Below are 20439 nucleotides of genomic sequence, written 5' to 3'. Positions count from 1 at the left end.
TTAGGGAGAAATATCAACCCTGATACTATTTTTTCGAATAATCAAGAAATGACTGAATGTGAAGAGGACACTTTAGATCTATTAAAATGTTTGGATCATTTGCTAGAAAAACAGGTGAAAACCTGGTGGGATGTGTTCACGTTTGAACACTATTGCAAAGAAAAAATTATTTTTAGAAGTTTGAGGTGGGAGGTTCCCCCTCAGGATGGCTCACTGATCCGGTTTTTATGAAAGAATGGCTAGATTTTTTTAATAAAGTGGGCATGGAGCTTCAGGATCTGGTTTTAACTAGAAAACAATTTAAACTAGCCCAAGTCAATGAGCAGATCAGTGAGATAGAAAGAAAACTGGAATCCATCAAAGATACCAATCCTATCATTGAATTTAATAATAATATGAAAAAGAAATTGGAAAAGCTAGATCGTGAGGTACAAAAGAAAAAAGTCAAAAAATACATTAGAGACTCCTCAGACTTTAAAAATAACAGAATTTATTTATGGCAGAACTCCAATGCAGAGGCCAGTGTCTCCACTGAGCCCAATAAAGGCAAAACTGTTGATAACTCCTCATCAGTCAATCAGCAGGGGAGACAGACGGGGGAAAGGTAAAGGTGTGCAAAATTCATTTCCCCACACCCGTAGAGGATCACAATCCCAATACGGTGGTGCCCAACAACATGGAGGTTGCCATCAAGGTGATGGTTATGACTCACCAAGGCCCCATAAGGGAACTAGAGGCGGGCATCGGCAACAACATAACCAATATCCTTCACCGCGTCCGGTCTATTCAAATAGAACCAATCAGCCCCCTAATTACAATTCCTATCATTATCCTCAAAATTACCAAGAAGGATATCCCACCCCAGCCCATGACCATTATTCAGAAATGGGCAATAAAATTCCCACGCATAACAGATATGCACCATTAATGGACCATGATCCGAATGGACAGTATTACATGAATCCTAGATCAGGTCCTGCACCTTGTTTAGGACATCGGGGGAGAGGGGGGAGGGGACGGGGCACTCCCAGGGAGAGCTCACACTCAATGACCAACAAAGGCGGGGGGGAGGAATGGGTCAGAAAACTACCCCAACAGAGACTCCATGCCCTTCCCAAGAGAAGGAGGGGATGTAGAGCAGGGAGGCACAAGCAATACAAAAAAGAGATTGAGAGACACCTAAATGAGGGTATCTTCAATCTTAGCACAGTACAACTCAATAGAAATGAATTGAATATATTAAGTTTGGGGTTAAAATGCGCACCGAGAAAACCGATTAATAAGTTTGAGGTGCATATAGACACCCATAAATATATCCGCACTTTAAACATTAAAAAACATTTTTTGAGCCATCCAGTGGCCCCTAGAGTTGAAAATACCAGGGCATCCACTAGATTGGACAGGGGTCTCAGGAATAGATCATTATTCAATCCTCAAAATTCCAACAACCACTTTATAGAGGTTTTCAAAAACCTGGTTTTAGATGGTATAGAACAATTAAACCCTATTAAAAAAGTCAATCCGGACTATATCATCAATGGGATTAAATCATTAGATGAGAGAAATAACATCATCATCCAACCAGCGGATAAGGGGGGAGGTGTGGTCATTCTTGAAAAAGATTTTTTCCACCAACAATTAATGCAGATGCTAAATGATCGAACCACTTATCATCTTTTACCATCTGACCCCACTAACGAATACAAAACACAATTAAGTGCTCTGGTTGAATGGGGATTCAGTATTAATGCTTTGGGTCCCAGAGAAAGGGATTATTTAGTTCCCAGTGCTTGTCGCATTCCAGTGATTTATACTCTGCCTAAGATTCATAAAGACGCAAAGATACCACCAGCACGTCCTATTGTAAATGGCATCGAGTCAGTAACAGCAAGACTGGGGGAATTTTTAGATAAATTCCTCCAGCCCAGTGTTAAGGCCACTAAAGCGTACCTTAAGGATACCACTGATCTATTACGTTCTTTGCAGGAAGTAAGGTTGAATGTTCCATCTGACTCATATTTGATAACGGCCGATGTGGCCTCATTATACACTATTATTCAGCATGAAGATGCGGCTTTGGCGCTTAATTGAGCGCTAAGTAAGAGGGATGATATCCCCCATGCGCAAAAGGTTTTTGTGGGCCATGCTTTGAATTTTTGTATGGCCCACAATTACTTTTGGTATAACAGCCACTTTTTTTCACAGAAGGTGGGCGTAACAATGGGTGCTAGATATGCTCCCAGCTTGGCCAATTTATTTTTGGCCGAGTGGGAGGATAGACAGGTTTTCCATGCCAAACCACCCCAACTGTGTTTTTATCGCAGGTTTATAGATGACCTCTTCTTTATTTGGGAGGGGTCTAAGGAGTCTGCGATGGAGTTTGTGTCACGTCTAAATAACAACACGAAAAACATCCGATTGGATTATGTCATCAGTGACAGCTCAGTTGATTTTTTGGATGTCACTATAGTGAAAACTGATGGCACTTTAAATACTAAAGTTTTTTTCAAAACTACAGACCGAAATAGTTACCTGTCGATCAGGAGTGGGCACCACCCCTCCTGGATCAAGAATATACCAAAAGTACAAGTGCTGAGGGTCCGACACAATTGTTCGGACCTTAATTCCTATACCTCTCAAGCTAATATACTGTAGGAGAGATTTCTCCAAAAAGGGCATGATAATAATACTCTAGATAACATCACTGAAGAGGTAGCAAACATACCTAGAGAACAGTGCTTGAGGGAGAAGGATATCAGGGTATCCGAGAACCAACATCAGCTGGGATTTATTTCAAATTTCCATCACCAGTATAGGGATGTAGAAATGATCTTTAGGAAACATTGGCACATTCTCTGAAAAGATAGACATTTGGGGGAGGTTCTACCTAGCCGCCCCAAATTCATATATAGGCGGGCACCGAGCTTTGGCCAGAGGGTGGTTAGGAAGGTTCTTAACCAACCACACCATCAGACTATAAGTATTGACCTAAAAAGCTTCTTCTCATGTAGAAGGTGTATCTGTTGTAAAACAGTCCAGATTAGACATAGAGGTATGACCCAAATTACTAATATTGATAATGACACCTTTAACATTAGGGAATTCATCACGTGTAACACCTCCTTTGTGGTCTATCTCTTATGGTGCCCTTGTGAGTTGTACTATGTGGGGCGCACCAAGAGATTATTGAGGGTGCGAATTGCGGAACATTTGGCCAACATTAAAAAAGACTTTCAACATCATAGTGTGTCACTCCATTTCAAGGAGAAGCACAACCAGGATCCAAGTTTACTCCAATTCTGTGGTATAGATGTGGTACACCAATCATGGAGGGGCTCTAATCGAATTAGAGACCTCTCTCTCAGAGAGAAACCCAATGGATCTTCGAGCTCAAGAATTTGTTCCCTAGAGGAATGAACATCGAGCTGGATTTGAACTGTTTCATCAGTAACTCTTAATTATTTTCTTCATTTAGGTTTTATCGGGTACACATATTAGGTTAGTCACTGAGTTGTCTCACATGTTATCACAATCCACAATCCATTTGGGTTGAATATTTTCGATGTGGTCACATGATATATGGAGAAATTGGGGATTCATATTTTCATGCAGTGAGGCCTGTGTCACATCACATGGCTTCATGCATGATTTTGAGTTGTTTGCATGCAGGAACATTAATACTGTAGCCTGGAGGATTTGTATATAATATATATTTTTCACATTTTTTATATTTTTATATACACATTGTTTGACTCTATTTTTAATTTTTTTACTGTTCACCTAATTACACTATATGGTACATTGGGGTTAGTTATTTCGGAATGATTTATAAGATTTCTAGTATTTTTTAGGTGCTATAAATGCATCGGGTTTCAGAGATCTATATTATATGAGGAGTCTTACTGCTGTTTCATGGATACGGAGACACAGGAAGTGTAGAGACGCTGAGAGATTGGCGCCCGCCTACATCATCCAAGTATTTGCATAAATTAGTGATTGCCTTGCTGTGTAGCCAACCCCATGACTAAGTCCGTATGACGAAACATGTTGGGGCGTGGCTACGCGGCAATCCCATACTAGTGTCCAAGTGAGGAGAGGCGGCTGACTGAGCGGAGTATAGCGGGGAGTAGCAAGGAAGCGCCAGCGGTGAACCGGTGAGGTGATCATTAGGCATCCACACTCCACACTCCCTGGGTCCGCCGTGACCATTTGGTGTTTCAAGTTTTCGCTGCATGTGTTTGCTACATTTATCCTGACTGCTGTGAAGTGCTGTGAAGTGTCATGCCCATTGTTTTTATGGATCATGTGAGTGCATTGGTTTTAGTTTCAGTTTGTTACTAAATCTTTTATACGGTAACACACTATCTGGAGCATTTTTTTATCCTTTATGTGGAATCATCATCCCAAGAACGGTGTCCGGTGCACTGAGCAGTGGATTTCTGTGCTCACATGGTAACCCCCAAGTTAGTGGGTTAAAGCCTTGTCCGGCCAAACACGAGAGTGTAAGGCCTCAACAGCTGGTGAGTTTGCCATTCGTAAGTGAGTGGATTCATGTCACTGAGGTGTGGTGGACAGTACGGCACAGTATTGTGAAATAGAGACATCCACTCTTTGGAAACGTCTTCCCCTTTTTTTGGCACGATTGCACATATATATGTGGACTATTCACTATCATCTGGCTTCATCTGGCTTTTCGTTTCAAGAACTGTTTTATATTATCATTATATGTTGCAGCCTAGTCATCGAGGCAGTTTAATTTTGTTCACCATGTCATCCAATGGAATTATCACGAAGTGCATCATTTAATATTTTTCACTTTAAAATATTTTCCACTGTATACATTTAGTATTCAAGTTCACTCAGTCTCTTAAGTGTGGTGTCATATCGCACTAGGGGATTGATTTCACACATACACATTTTTTACAGGAATGGTTGAGTGCACTATCCATATATATATCAAGAAACTGCAGGTGTGAAAAATAATAATAAATAAAAAATAAAAAACAATAATAATATTATTTTTCAAACCAGCAGTTTTGCCCTCATGTGTGTTATGGTTTATATGACTATATTCCACATACCGCTTGGTGCAGTCAACATCAATGAAGACTAGTTTATAGATACTTTTCCTATGCAATCAATTAATTTTTTATTAACTAATTATTTTTTTATGAATTTCCTATTATCATTATTTTTCAAATAACTAATTGCACACATACAAGGTTTTGGTACCATTATCACTATTCATTGGTGGTTATTCCTCTTGGATTGTGAGCCACCCACCAATATGGGCGGGGTGATCGGATCCAGGTAGGAGGTGCCTTTTAGGTGTATGTTGGTGCACATGTGTATATATAGGAGAAGCTATAGGATGCAACACTGCAGGGCTCTGAGGAAGAAGGTCATCCTTCGAAACCCGCCAGCCAGCAGTGACTCCTGTAATCTCCTCTGCTTCAATTAAGAGTCTGTTACTACCCTGAATAATTGTAACCATCTGGAGACTACTTGTATCATGAGTTTTTCGTTTACACGTTTGTGAGTAGTTTTCTATTTTACTTCTAAATAAAATATTTACCTAAGGATAATGCACAAGGTTGGTGCTCCCTTGATCCCATAGAGGAAAGTCAACCTGCACAATGCCAAGGCTTTTGCGGATGGCAGCAGTAAGTTTTTCCACAAAAGCAAGCATGTTGCTTGAAGCTTCCACTTCAATATAGTGGAAACCTGGGGGAGAAAATCTTCCAGAGATTTCTCCAATACTGCATTAAAGTCCTCTTCTTTCTCTTCTTTGTCTACTGGGGCAGGCATATCGGATCTAGCTCCAATAGAGAAATGGGAGTAAGAAAAACAGCGTGGGCTTTTTGAGCCCTGGGCAAAGCTGGCTGTATTATGGATATAATTTGTCCGAGGAATTGTGGCAGATGCAGAAAATTCTGCTTTTATCAAATAGACTGCTTTTTGCCTACATGTAATAGAGCTGTAATTGTAAACACCACTCTGAGATTGAGTGTTGTGCGAACCTTTGGCAGAGTGAATGTTTGCCTGTGATTTTGTAATGGCTTCCTTTGGCCTGGTCTCCGCCATTGTTAAGTGTGAGGTTATTCCCCTGTGGGGTACTCGCGGAGCAGGGTGTGGAATATAGGGTAAGCATGTTTGAAAGCAGAATGCAGCCACATTTAGACGATCCTGTGGCGAAAGGGCATTAAGTAGCGCCTGATATAACACTGGGCAAAAATTGTGGTAGAGTGGGTGACCTATGGTGAGATGAAACACCGGTCATCCACCTAAATTTTCAGTCTGAGTAGTTGAGGTTTTAGCTCCAAATTTTAAAGTTATTCACTTCAGTGTAAACCACTCAAAAATTACTCAAATCTTTAACAATAAATATCAGAAGCAAAATAGATGACTGCGTCTTACCTATCTACAAAGCTGAATTGTATATAAAGTCCAGGCTTTGCCCAACACATTGGGCACATCCCTGAAGAGATCTTTAGGAACTGTATTCCTTAGGAATGGACCACAGTCCTAGACCTGTATAGCACCGTGCAGTAAAACGTTTTGCACTAAGCACGCCTCCCAAATGTCCCTGATTTCGAAGGACTGTCCCTGATTTGGAATAAAGTCCCTCTGTCCCTCTTTCCTCCTCATTTGTCCCTCATTGTGGTCTGATCTATATGCAGTATCTCACAAAAGTGAGTACACCCCTCACATTTTTGTAAATATTTTCTTCTATCTTTTCATGTGACAACACTGAAGAAATGACACTTTGCTACAATGTAAAGTAGTGAGTGTACAGCTTGTATAACAGTGTAAATTTGCTGTCCCCTCAAAATAACTCAACACACAGCCAAAAATGTGAGGGGTGTACTCACTTTTGTGAGATACTGTAGCTGTACACAAAATGCACTATTTATCTATCAAAAAGTGTTTCTCAGTGCTAAACCTTTCATCCAATTTCTAAATTGCTGCATTTCAAAAGCCAATATAAAGGAATAGTAGTGATAAAAAAAGCACTTCTTCTCAGAAACCCTTTAGTTCAGAAGGCAGGCTCTGTGAAATGTATGGCATATTCACAAAGGCATAGTGAATGCATGTCACATAATTCAAGAAAGTATGAGTGTGGGGATCATCACAAAGCAAAGTTACAAACTTCTAAAAGATCTTTCAGAATTGGTAGGCTAGAAATAACTGAAATACAATGTGAAAATGAATATGATTTTACATTTTGACCATATATATGTTTTTAAAGTGTATGGAAGCCAGGGCAGTAAAATTGTATAGAAGCTTTAACCGCTTCCCGACCGCCTCACGCAGATATACTGCGGCAGAAGGGCGCGTACAGGCAGATTAACGTACCTGTATGTTGCCCTTTAAGAGGCGGCTTGCGGGAGCTCCGTGACTGTGATCGTGGGTCCCGCGGACATACCCGCGATCGTCTCACGGTGAGGAAGAACGTGGGGATGCTAATGTAAACAAGCATCTCCCCGTTCTGCCTAGTGACACTGCCACTGATCTCTGCTCCTTGTGATCGGGAGAGGCGATCAGTGTAGTGTCACACACAGCCCCTCCCCCCCACAGTTAATAACACTCCCTAGGACACACTTAACCCCTACAGCGCCACCTAGAGGTTAACCCCTTCACTGCCAGTGACATGTTTACAGTAATCAATGCAATTTTTTAGCATTGATCGCTGTATTAATGCCAATGGTCCCAAAAATGTGTCAAAATTGTCCAATGTGTCCGTCATAATGTTGCAGTCACGATAATCGCTGATTGCCGCCATTTCTAGTAAAAAGAAATTATTAATAAAAATGCCATAAAACTATCCCTTATTTTGTAGACGCTATAACTTTTGCGCAAACCAATCAACCGCTTATTGCGATTTTTTTTACCAAAAATATGTAGAAGAATACATATCGGCCTAAACTGCAGGGAAAAAAGTTTTTTTTATACATTTTTTGGGGATATTTATTATAGCAAAAAGTAAAAAAATAATGTGTTTTTTTCAAAATTGACGCTCTCTTGTTGTTTATAGCGCAAAAAATAAAAACTGCAGAGGTGATCAAATACCACCAAAAGAAAGCTCTATTTGTGGGAAAAAAGGACGTCAATTTTGTTTGGGAGCTACGTTGCACAACCGCGCAATTGTCAGTTAAAGCGACGCAGTACCGAATCGCAAAAAGTGCTCTGGTCAGGAAGGGGGTAAATCCTTCCGGGGCTGAAGTGGTTAACATGGTAATGTCATTTCAATCTTCTAATAAATAATCCCTCCTAATCCTGCCAGGCACTCCCTGTAAAAACACTCTGTCTCCTTCCCCCATTATGCTCTTGTGTTGTCACCCTATCACATGGGCTTCTGATGGCCATTAAAACAAATATTACGTAGTATGGTCCACTGTTGCCCGCAGGGCTCGACAAATCCCAGGCGCTTGGGCTGTTGTCATCCCCAGTGGCTAGCATGGAAGGGGGGGGCGCAGCTGCACTATTGCTGGGCAGCCGGCAGGTGTAACGTGTGTTTTCTGATACCCGCGGGGTGGGGAGGGGCAGTGCTGTGAAGCCAGGTTAAGGGAGGTGAGGGGCAGGACTGCGAAGGGGGGATTAGGAAAGATGTGGGGCTGTAGGGTAGTAGAAGGGGCAGGGTAGGGGAGGAGCGGAGCTGATAGGGGCAGGGCGGAGCCCCTAGCAGGAATGTCCCCTGTGTGCCTCTCTCCTCCCTCCCACTGGATATGGGTCTAGCAAAAGCTGTCCGGGGAGACTCCCTGGAGTAGGAATCAGCAGCTCTAAACAAGCTCAGAAATGGCCTGAGACGGACATCGCCTCCCAGGAGATCCCCCAAGTGCTCCGGTCCCCCCCGGACGAGCTCTGACTGAAGCTCCAAGTCAGGTGTGCGCAGCCCGAGAGCCCACTACCCCCTGCCTACCAATGCTGCTTTACCAGTGCAGCCTCATCCATGTCCTATCAGTGCAGCCTCATCAGTGTCCTATCAGTGCAGCCTCATCAGTGTCCTATCAGAGCAGCCTTATCAGTGCCCCATAAGTGCAGCCTCATCAGTGCCCCATCAGTGCAGCCTCATCAGTGCCCTATCAGTGCAGCCTCCTCATTGCCCCATCAGTGCCCCATCAGTATCGCTTATCAGTGCCTATCAATGTTACCTCATCAGTGCAGTCTCATCAGTGCCCATCAGTGCTGCCTATCAGTGCCCATCAATGCTGCCTTATCAGTGCACATTAATGAAGAAGAAAAATTACTTATTTGCAAAAAAACAGAAAAAGAAAAAGGATGCAGTACATTTCCAGGAGCGGATGGAGATGACAAATCCTGGGTTAGTAGATTCGGGTGTTTTGCATTAATTTCTAACTGTTGATTGCAGCCCGTTTCGGGCAGATACAATTTCCAGCACTGTGTTTATTATACTTAGAATAATTGTTTTCTCACCTCAGCGGGCGAGTAACCGGCGTTTATATTGAGGTGACAGCTGCACTACATTACCGACTCCCGGGGCCACCATGGACGGCTGGAATAAAACACTTTGATATTTGATCGGCCCAGAAGAGACAATTACCTCCCTGGCTGCCATATCATCACCTGAACCGTGACTGATAGGGACACAAATCCTGCCATTTACTGACAAATCAGAAACAAAAAAATATTTAGGAGTTTTACTTTTAACTAATATTCTGTAAAATACAAAGCACTGTGTCTTTCAGGAGCAAATATCTACAATATACAGTGGGGACAGAAAGTCCCTCTTTGTAGCCATTTGCTAAAATCATTTAAGTTCATTTTTTTCCTAATTAATGTAACACAGCACCCCATATTAACAGAAAAACATAGAATTGTTGACATTTTTGCAAATTAAAAAAGAAAAACTGAAATATCACATGGTCCTAAGTATTCAGACCCTTTGCTGTGACACTCATATATTTAACTCAGGTGCTGTCCATTTCTTCTGATCATCCTTGAGATGGTTCTACACCTTCACTTGAGTCCAGCTGTGTTTGATTATACTGATTGGACTTGATTAGGAAAGCCACATACCTGTCTATATAAGACCTTATAGCTCACAGTGCATGTCAGAACAAATAAAAATCATGAGGTCAAAGGAACTGCCTTAAGAGCCCAGAGACAGAATTGTGGCAAGGCACAGATATGGCCAAGGTTACAAAAAAAATTTTGGCTGCACTTAAGGTTCCTAAGAGCAAAGTGGCCTCCATAATCCTTAAATGGAAAACATCTGGGACGACCAGAACCCTTCCTAGAGCTGGCCGTCCAGCCAAACTGAGCTATCGTGGGAGAAGAGACTTGGTGAGAGAGGTAAAGAAGAACCCAAAGATCACTGTGGCTGAGCTCCATAGATGCAGTCGGGAGATGGGAGAGATTTGTAGAAAGTCAACCATCACTGCAGCCCTCCACCAGTCGGTGCTTTATGGCAGAGTGGCCCGACGGAAGCCTCTCCTCAGTGCAAGACACATGAAAGCCCGCATGGAGTTTGCTAAAAACACCTGAAGGACTCCAAGATCCTGAGAAATAAGATTCTTTGGTCTGATGAGACCAAGATAGAACTTTTTGGCCTTAATGCTAAGCCGTATGTGTGGAGAAAACTAGGCACTGCTTATCACCTGTCCAATACAGTCCCAACAGTTAAGCATGGTGGTGGCAGCATCATGCTGTGGGGGTGTTTTTCAGCTGCAGGGACAGGACGACTGGTTGCAATCGAGGGAAAGATGAATGCGGCCAAGTACAGGGATTTACTGGACGAAAACCTTCTCCAGAGTGCTCAGGACCTCAGACTGGGCTGAAGGTTTACCTTCCAACAAGACAATGACCCTAAGTACACAGCTAAAATAACAAAGGCGTGGCTTCACAACAACTCCGTGACTGCTCTTGAATATTTTAGAGACCTAAAAATGGCTGTCCACCAACGTTTACCATCCAACCTGACAGAACTGGAGAGGATCTGCATGGAGGAATGGCAGAGGATCCCCAAATCCAGGTGTGAAAAACTTGTTGCATCTTTCCTAAAAAGAATCATGGCTGCATTAGATCAAAATGGGGCTTCTACTAAATACTGAGCAAAGGGTCTGAATACTTAGGACCATGTGATATTTCAGTTTTTCTTTTTTAATAAATCTGCAAAAATGTCAACAATTCTGTGCTTTTCTGTCAATATGGGTGCTGTGTGTACATTAATGAGGGAAAAAAAATGAACTTAAATGATTTTAGCAAATGGCTGCAATATAACAAAGAGTGAAAAATTTAAGGGGGTCTGAATACTTTCCGTCCCCACTGTATGTAGGGATTTTCTGCCCTCTACTGTCTGAATCTGTAAATATCTTTTGTTAATTTGTTAAGCTTTTGTTAATTATCACACAATTAACTAGTTAAAGACAGGTACTACCTGTCCCTGCTAGTTAGGTCAGAAACCACCTCTGGAGGACGGTGATGTTATATAAAGAGGAGTTTGCAAGTAGAAGACACAAAGAACTGAGCCATATTACCTTACACAGGCAGGAGCTGTTGCTGCTGTTGTATTTCACCCAGACCAGAAACAAAGACTATTATGTAAGTATTCCTATGTTCTAATAGTTCAGAAGCCCAAAGCTTCTTGAGTGTGTATCTGAATCTCGGTGGCAGAGTATCTCTGTTCAATTGTTATCTCACTTGCAAAGTGCCAGATAGCTAGGTCTGTGCAACAGTATGTGTGTAGTGGTCACCTTCCACCATATTAGCAGGTGAACCTGTTTATTGCGATAGAATTTAGATGCGATTGCTATCACTTCTAGTCTTGGATTCTATAGCTAGTTTTAGTTTAGGGCTAAAAAACCAGCATAGGCTAGAGCCAGGTTAAGCATCCGACGGCCATGTTTGGTAGAGGTCCAGTGACATCTCAGATTGGAAACTACTAGGGACTAAAGCACAGGGTAGATAGGATCATTGAGTTCCAATGCCACACCACAGTTTCTGCGAGTGAGAATCTGCATTCCAAGTTGGTTGGATAACAGCTTGAGGGTCTCTCCATCACCTCAGATCTGCTATTAAGGTCTCCGACACCAAGGCAAAAGCTGCATCGCGATCTTTCTTAGGGGCCCCTGCAACTGGACTTAGCTGCAACATTCATCTGGAGGTAGCACCCAATAATAATTATATCTACCCAGGTATATATACACAATTCCATTAGGACTCTTGTTGGGCCCTTTGCAAATACCAGTTTGTACATTGGTTGGATGTACCATTATTAATATTTTCTTATATAAAGGTGTGCAGGGCTTAAACGTGTATAATATAGAGTCAATATAAACCCAATCACCAAAATCTCATACCATGTTAATGCCATTTTAAAGTCATTTTTAAAGTTTTCAATCTGCAGCTTTCATTAAACTAATCCTGGGTGACTATACTTACCAACAATATGATCCTGGATACAGGGGCCCTGTATCCCATAGTCTACAATTTATCTGCCTACTTCCCTGGTGGCTGTGCCCAAATCATACACATTATGGACTAGTCCCACTCAGGGAACTGCCCATCAAGACCACTTTATAGCTTGGTCCTACCCAGACCTCATCACCCACGCACTGCCTTGATCCCTGCCATCTATGTGCATATGCAAGAATAGGCAGGTTCTTGATTTTGGAAATTATAGGGTGTGCTCAGCGCTCATGTGAATGTAGCCTTACAGGGGTGGTGTGCAATGTTTAGACATATTAGTATCATCTTTATCTAATCATCTATGGGGGTGCCCAGGTCAAACAGAAATACGTCCAATATATACAGTATCTTAGATGTGCAGACAGTGCAATCCAATAAGCTTAGGACACTTGTTGAATAGTCAGCAGGAGGATGACCTTGGAAATTCAAAGAGAGTATCTGCTATGATACTTTGCAAAGGTTTAAGTGGTGAATGCTGCTTTGGCACCTATTTGAACCAAGGTTAGCTCCATTAGAGTTGATGAATAATGTATATTGAAGAAATAAATGTGTTTGATGGCAGTTTTACTGTAATTGATGGATGTAATAGGATAGAAGGTGTAGCTCACAGGCCAAGTATCCAACTGCCCAGAATGTTTTAATGTACCACAGCATGTGATTTTAAATTGTGTACAAATAAACAGACATTTTATGGGGAATACGTATTTGTTGGTCAGGGTCTATGATAGTGACAGTATTTAAAGACATGCATGGCCTGTGAAAGTCTATAGGACAGCGTTCTCCAGGTTTCTGAGGAATATACCAAACTGGAACCAAGAATCCAGAATCTTAGAGGGAGTTGAATAACTACTAGGTGGAGAGTTAAGCAGTGCTTACTATCTCAGCAGGTCCAAACTTAGCATGAGGCAGACTACGCTTGTGCCTACAAGAGGCAGAGAGAAATTGGCTTCTTCACATGTTTAGTTTTTGAATGCACATTTTCTTCCAACAATCAGCAGAAATACAGCACTATGCCCTTTGCAATGTGATCATTCTTCAATAAAGCTTTTAGAAGACACTTGATGATCCGTGGTGTGCTGACAAATACAGTATGTACATTGACCTATGATGTCTCCAGCAGCTATTGTTGCAGCACCCACTTTTCTTAACCCATTTCAGGTGCACCAATGCATTTCGAGAACCCAAAAATTATATAGCGCATACGTTTACAAAAAAAATCATAATACAAGTAATATCTATAACTAATTAGATTTGTAATATTAGTGTGAAGAACTTCTAATACATCACTACATATTGATCCTCAGGCCCCCGGTGACTACATTGTCAATGTCCTAAACACTCTTACTTGACAATAATGTCTCCCACACACTTATCTCAGGAAGTGATTCATCTCAGGCTGTCCAGAATGATGGGCACCAGTAAATTTAATTAGGGTTGTTTGTAGTTTTATTTCTCCATTGAGAACAGGAAGGACGGTGGAGGAAGCACAGGATACCTGAAGGTTGCTACATAGATCACAATCTCTGGTCTTCTGAATGTATTCTAACTTTCTGAGTTCCTCTCTCCCAGGGCTGTACTGGGTGGACACCTAACCCTAGAATTTGGCTCCTGGACAACTGAAATTCTAGTGGTATCTCAGTCTTAGAACTCTAGACAGGAAACCATGGAAAGGTTCTTGTGCTGACCTTTCACTTAGTCAGTCATTCACCACCTCCATGTGTGGGACAACTGCAGTCTGCTTCCTCTAGGCCCAACAGTAGCACTCCAAGGCAGTCTGTATATTCAAGGGGACCTCCCAGGAGGGGAGATCCTTGCAGCACTCCAGGTTCCTATGCCCCGAGGTCCAGAAACCAGACAACATGTTACAATTGCATCCTCACAAGGCAAAACCCCAGGAGGGAAGACCATGTTCCAGAAAGTGCCTCGGATATTCAATAACACTCCCAGCATGTACCAGCAGCCTCCCACCAGCAAAGACTGCTGATTGGCTGGGTAATCATTCTTAACACAGAGTGATAGCTCTAAAATAACCAGCTGGATAACACTCATACGGCATGTGACTAATATGGTACACTTGTGATCTACAAGTTCACAAAAAAAAAGTCTTTAAAAAATACTACATCTCTACATGTTTAAAAGAGAAGAATGGGAATCGATAAAAACAAAACAAAAATCATACCCACCTAGATGGCTGCAGCACTCCTCTGCCACCTCTAAGAAAAAGGACTGAGCTATCAAACACCGTTGACCACTCAGCTCTCAGTTCTCAGCCTGTAAACAGCTGGTGACTGACAGTCACTGGCTCTCTGCCCTGCCCCTCCAGTGCTCACTAGGGTGCTGGGCTGTGGAGAGAGTGGCTGGCTCAGGATCTCAGCGGGTTGCTAACTAACTGCACTCCTGTGACCCACAGAAGAAGTGTAGCCAGAAAAGCTTTAATGAGGAATATGTTCTGTAGTGTGTGTTCTAGCTCCTACTTAGTGATTTTCCTCCAAGGAGAGAATAAGGGGTGACTGGCACAGTTCCTGTCCTCATATTGGCATGTTAGATCTGTGGTATATTCACATTATTGGAGGAAGTGAGGGGATATAACAGTACTTATCACTAGAGAAAAGTGGCTGTATTTTAAAGTGGACCTTCATCCATAAGCATGACTTCCTCCTCTCCGTTGCCTCCTCCCTCTTCCACAATTGGGAAAACAAATATTTTGTTTTTAAACAATAAAATATATATTTTTTTATTTTTAGGTGTGTAACTTCCTTCATCCTTGGATAGGCAAGAATGATGTAATCAGGGTGATCCCAGCTATGCACGGAATGTAGTGAATTACCTGCGCATGTACAGAAAGCAGCAGGTCTTTGCCAGTCTATGGGACCTGGCCAAACACAGGGCATCACAGGTTCACATGATTCCATGCATGCACAAAGATGCCGTGTGAATGCAACATGTCCCCTAAACCTGGCTGCACGTGTGTGAGATGCGAGGCTGCACATGTGTGAGATGTGAGGCAAGAGGGCGGTTCCAGACCACAGCAATAAAGAACACTGGGCTGCAAAGGAGGATGTTGCTGGATTTCATGGGGTAGTAAGTTTTTTTTTTTTCTTATTTCAATACGGAACTAATGAGGAAGTTAAAAAATTGCTAGGTAGGGGTAAGGTTCTTACAATCACTGCACTATGCAAGCCTCACTTGTAAACATGAACTGTCTGTTGTGCTCACAGTCACCAATCAGAATCTCACCTGGCATGATAACAGGATGTTGAGGAACTGATAGAGTGCAGAGAAGGGAAAGCAAACTGATAAGAGGCACAGAGGAGCTCAGCTATGAGGAAAGATTAGCTGAAAATAATGTACTCTCTGAGAAGAGAATATTACAGAGGTTTTTTGTTCTCTGCATTAAAGTAAAAAACCTTTTAAAGCGATATTAAAGGCAATCATTTTTTTAAAAACAAAGATGTTATACTTACTTGCTCTGTGCAGAGGTTTTGCAAAGAGCAGCTATCACGTACCTGGTAGCAGAGCCTGATAGTATGAGGAAGGCATATCTTACATCTCTGACTCTGGCCCCCATAGTGTAGACAGTAGTCATACACAGACTTGAAGAATCAGGTACAGGTCACAGACAGGAATGTAGTCCGGAAGCAAGCCGGGTCTGGAATCGATCAGTGGAACTGGAGCCAAAGGAGCAGACAGAAGAATGGTCACTGGACAAGCCGAGGTCGATGCAGGTGGAGCTCAGGGAATGGTCAAGACAAGCCGGGTTGATAACTGGATACAGGTTCACAGGATGACAGATGCACAGGAGGCTGAAAACAAGGTAGCAATGGATCTGAGCGCTTGCTGGGTTTAAATAGTCTTGTTGGCGCCAGCGTCTGTCACAGGTGCACGCAAGCACTGGCGCACACGGGGATGTGCAACGGCTTGTGTTTGTGCGCCAGTTTGCGCATGCGCATATCTATTAGCCAGTGCCCAATTCTTACAAGCATGAAAGGGAATCCGTTTTAGCTTGTGCCCAAGAGTTCTTCCAGAGGGATTATTCTGTTTGCTGGCATGTGCATAATGACAGCAGCCCCGATCCTCCTCTTCTCAGGTCCCCCTTCCAGCACTCCTGGCCCCTCCCTCCTGCCGAGTGTCCCCAGAGGAAGCAGCCTGCAATGGGGGCACCTGAGCAGGCTTGCTCCCAAAATGTGGCTCTGCGTGTCCATTCACACACAGAGCCGTGACTCAGCACCACCCCCTCTCTCCTCATTGGCTCACGACTGTGGTTGACAGCAGCGGGAGCTATTGGCTGTCTCAACCAATAAGAAGGGAGAGTCCCCAGAGAGCCGAGGTTCTCATGCACATCGCTGGATCGTAATGGAGCTCAGGTAAATATTAGGGGGGCTGGTGCACAGAGAAGGTTTTTTAACTTCATGCAAAAAATGCATGAAGGTAAAAAACATTGTGCCTTTAGAACTACTGTAATTCTAGCACACCCCCAGTCCCCACCTAAATAATCACCTGAACCCGATCTGAATCTAGCGCTGTGCATGTCTGAAACAGCTCTTCTCCCCTCTTCCGGTCTCACAGGCTTAGCTGATAGCAAGGGAAGCCATTTGCTCCTGCTGTTGTCACTCAAAACCTGTGAGTAGACAGCAGGAGGTGGGTCCAAGCCGGGCTGCGTCTGAATAGACACAAACAACCTTGTCTCTAGATCGAGAACGCACGAATGACCTGATTGGAAGTGGCTGCTCTGTGCAAAACCATTACACAGAGCAGGTAAGTATAACATGTTTATTATTTTTAACCACTTCAGCCCCGAGCCTCATTTTGAGAGTTGGTGTTTACAAGTTAAAAAGATTCTTTTTTTTTGTTAGAAAATTACTCATAACCCCCAAACATTATATATATTTTTTCGTAATACGCTAGAGAATAAAATGGCTGTTGTTGCAATACTTTGTCACACCGAAATTGCGCAGCGGTCTTACCAGCGCACTTTTTTGGGAACAAATACACTTTTTTGAATTAAAAAATAAGACAACAGTAAAAGTTAGTTCATTTTTTTTATATTGTGAAAAAATTTTATTTTTTCTTATTTATTTTACTTTATTTTTTATGTTTACACTGTTCTTTAAAAAAAAAAAAAAAAATGGTGTCACTTTTATTCCTATTACAAGGAATGTAAACATCCCTTGTAGTAGAAAAAAAGCATGACAGGACCTCTTAAATATGATATCTGGGGTCAAAAAGACCTCAGATCTCATATTTACACTAAAATGCAATAAAGGAAAAAAAAATGTTGTTTGAAAAACATTTTTTTTTTTAAAAGTCCCCTTAAAAACGTCACTTCTGCCCTGCAATGGTATGGAGCTGAGCAGGGGCCATCTTCCCCTCATTCAGCTCCATATCACAGAGGGGACAGGATCCAATCGCCTCCGCCGCTACCGATGGCTCTGGTGGAGGGCACCGGAGCGTCACCGATAAAAGTGATCTCACAGGGAATCCGCCGCAGAGATCACTTTTATTTGAAAGCCGACCACGCGCTGAAGAAGAGGATACTGGGGTAATGGCAGCTAGCTGCTGCCATAACAACGATATTCCTCTTCTAACAGCTGACGTATAACGACGGCGGGCGGGCGGCAAGTGGTTAAAAAATAAAAACCAAAGCTTTACAATCACTTTAAGGGCAGATGTAATCTTCGTGCATGATCCATAAAGTGAAATTTGTTGAGTAAGATCAAGTGACAAGGGGGGGCACTTTTTGCATCTGTAGGGAAAGAGGTTTAATTCCTATCATACCTATCATATAAAAGGGCTTCTTTAAAGGAAGTGCTGTGAAAATGTGGAATAGACTTTCACAGGAGCTAGTTTCAGAAAAGCTGATGTATTTATAAATGCACAAAGTATAACAGACTATTAATATTTTTTCCCTAGTACAGCAAATTGGATCACACTTTATAAGAGTTTATCTGTCATCATTAGGGGGCTCTGTGGATTCAGGTTTTAAATTGTAATTTATTTTGTTCTTTGGTTCAATGCATTTGACATGTGTAGCCATGCCCCTGTAGGGGTTGCTGAATGTTGTGGTTCACCTGTCACCCTACCCAGCCCGACATCCATCTCTCAGGCACTCAGAGACACAGACCAGTCCATAGTTTTTTGTTTTGTTTTGTATTTTATTGAGGGGATATGAAATTGGATGAGGATTATTTTAGGAAATTATGGGGTGCCCAGAATAATTCAGTGCAACTTGCTTGGGACGTCTTTATACTCTCTTGTATATACACTCCAGTCTTCTCTCCAGCACAACTCTTGCTTAAGACCTCTTTCCCTTACTCCTCCAGCACTTCACTTGCTGCAGACCATTACTCCTCCAGTACTTCACTTGCTGCAGACTGTTACTCCTCCAGACTAGCTAGCACCACATGGTTAGATCTGACACTAACTCCGCCAGGCCTCAGTGAAATTTGCCCTTTGCAGGCAGGGACTACAGGCCCCTATAGTGTAGAAAGTTCTTGGTACTAAGTGTCCTCTTACCAGCTACTGATTCTAGATAGCTCTCTTCAGGCCCTGCCAGCCAGCTGGGCTGCAATGACCTCTCTCCTCTGCCCTTCCCACAGTCCACCCATCTCAAACTGCAAACTCCCAGTTCTCCCGACTGCTTCACTCACCAGCCCTCCAGGTTGCGACCAGTTGTCCTCCCTAGAGTTTCTTAGCAGTGTTCTCTCCCGCTGTCCTCTCCTTGCTCTCTCATGTGCCTCTCTCCCAGGATCTCCTCTCTCCTCCTGGATGCACCCGAGCCCAAACCCAAGATCACCCCCCCCACTCCCCCAGGACTGGGGAGCTCCCCGTGGGCCCCAACAGCCTCCACACTCTCTCAATCCAGCACTTCCACACGACAAATCCTCCCCAGCTGGGCTGACCCTGGGTATTTGAGGAGGCCTGCCCCTGCCAATCCAGATTGGGGATTGGTCAGGGCTCCCAAAGACACCCCAGGCAGCTCCACCTCTTCCTCTCCTTCCAGATCTTTCTAGCAGAATCTAGAAAGAAGAGGGAGGTCCCAGTGATGCTGCCTTTGAGTCACCAGCTGCTACTCTGAGCCACTCCTGCCCAGAATGAAAACAAACAGGCCTAGCCATCAGCAAAGCCTGCCTAAATTTTCCTACTCTGCTAGAAAAAATCCTACTCTAGCACCTCCCTAACTAGAGGGTGCTACACATGCATCTTTTTAAACAGAGCTTTCTATTGAAGTAAGTTGTAGGATGCAAATGAAAGCTGACTGCAGGCACGAGACAGGGGACAAGGATGGCCCACCAAAAGGAGCAGAATTTTCCAGGGTGAGGAGACTTTTTTGGGTCTTCTGTGGAGTAAACTTTCCTTTAAGCTTAGTGCACCGAGTCTGTGTGCAGTTCACTAGGTGAAATCAGGTGACTAAAAGCTTTTTATTACCGATGGTTTGTTGCTTTTAGGAGGTACTTTTCAGCCCTCAGAAATAAAAAGAGAAAAGCCTTAAATTGCAGAAAGGAAGACAACGTGATGAATTTCCAGTGGGTGACGGAGGCTGCATCAACAATAAACAGCCATTAACCACTTCCCTACCAGGCCAATTCTGACATTTCTCTCCTACATGTAAAAATCATCATTTTTTTGCTAGAAAATTACATAGAAACCCCAAACATTATATATGTTTTTTTAGCAAAGACCCTAGAGAATACAATGGCAGTTGTTGCAACTTTTTATCTCACAAAGTATTTGCGCAGGAATTTTTCTAACGCGTTTTTTTTGGGGAAAAAACAGTTTTGTGTTTAAAAAAAAAAACAAAAAACAGTAAAGTTAGCCCAATGTTTTTGCATATTGTGAAAGATGAACTTACGCCGAGTATATAGATACCTAATATGTCACGCTTCAAAATTGCACACGCTCGTGGAATAGCGCCAATGTTCGGTACTTAAAAATCCCCATAGGCGACGCTTGAAATTTTTTTAATGGTTACATGTTTTGAGTTACAGAAGAGGTCTAGGGACAAAATGATTG

The 20439-nt window shown here is 42.7% G+C and overlaps 1 protein-coding gene across 3 annotated transcripts in view; it reads right to left on the bottom strand.

Moving 5' to 3' along the window:
• The window catches only part of NTM (neurotrimin), a 1068699-nt gene that overhangs the window by 588312 nt on the left and 459948 nt on the right, over nt 1-20439 (bottom strand). The window lies entirely within an intron of this gene.

Source organism: Aquarana catesbeiana, linkage group LG10, assembly GCF_042186555.1.
Source record: "Aquarana catesbeiana isolate 2022-GZ linkage group LG10, ASM4218655v1, whole genome shotgun sequence".
NCBI classification, from domain to species: domain Eukaryota; kingdom Metazoa; phylum Chordata; class Amphibia; order Anura; family Ranidae; genus Aquarana; species Aquarana catesbeiana.
The sequence above is the reverse complement of the archived record's forward strand: the minus strand, read 5'-3'. Positions and strand labels throughout refer to the sequence as shown.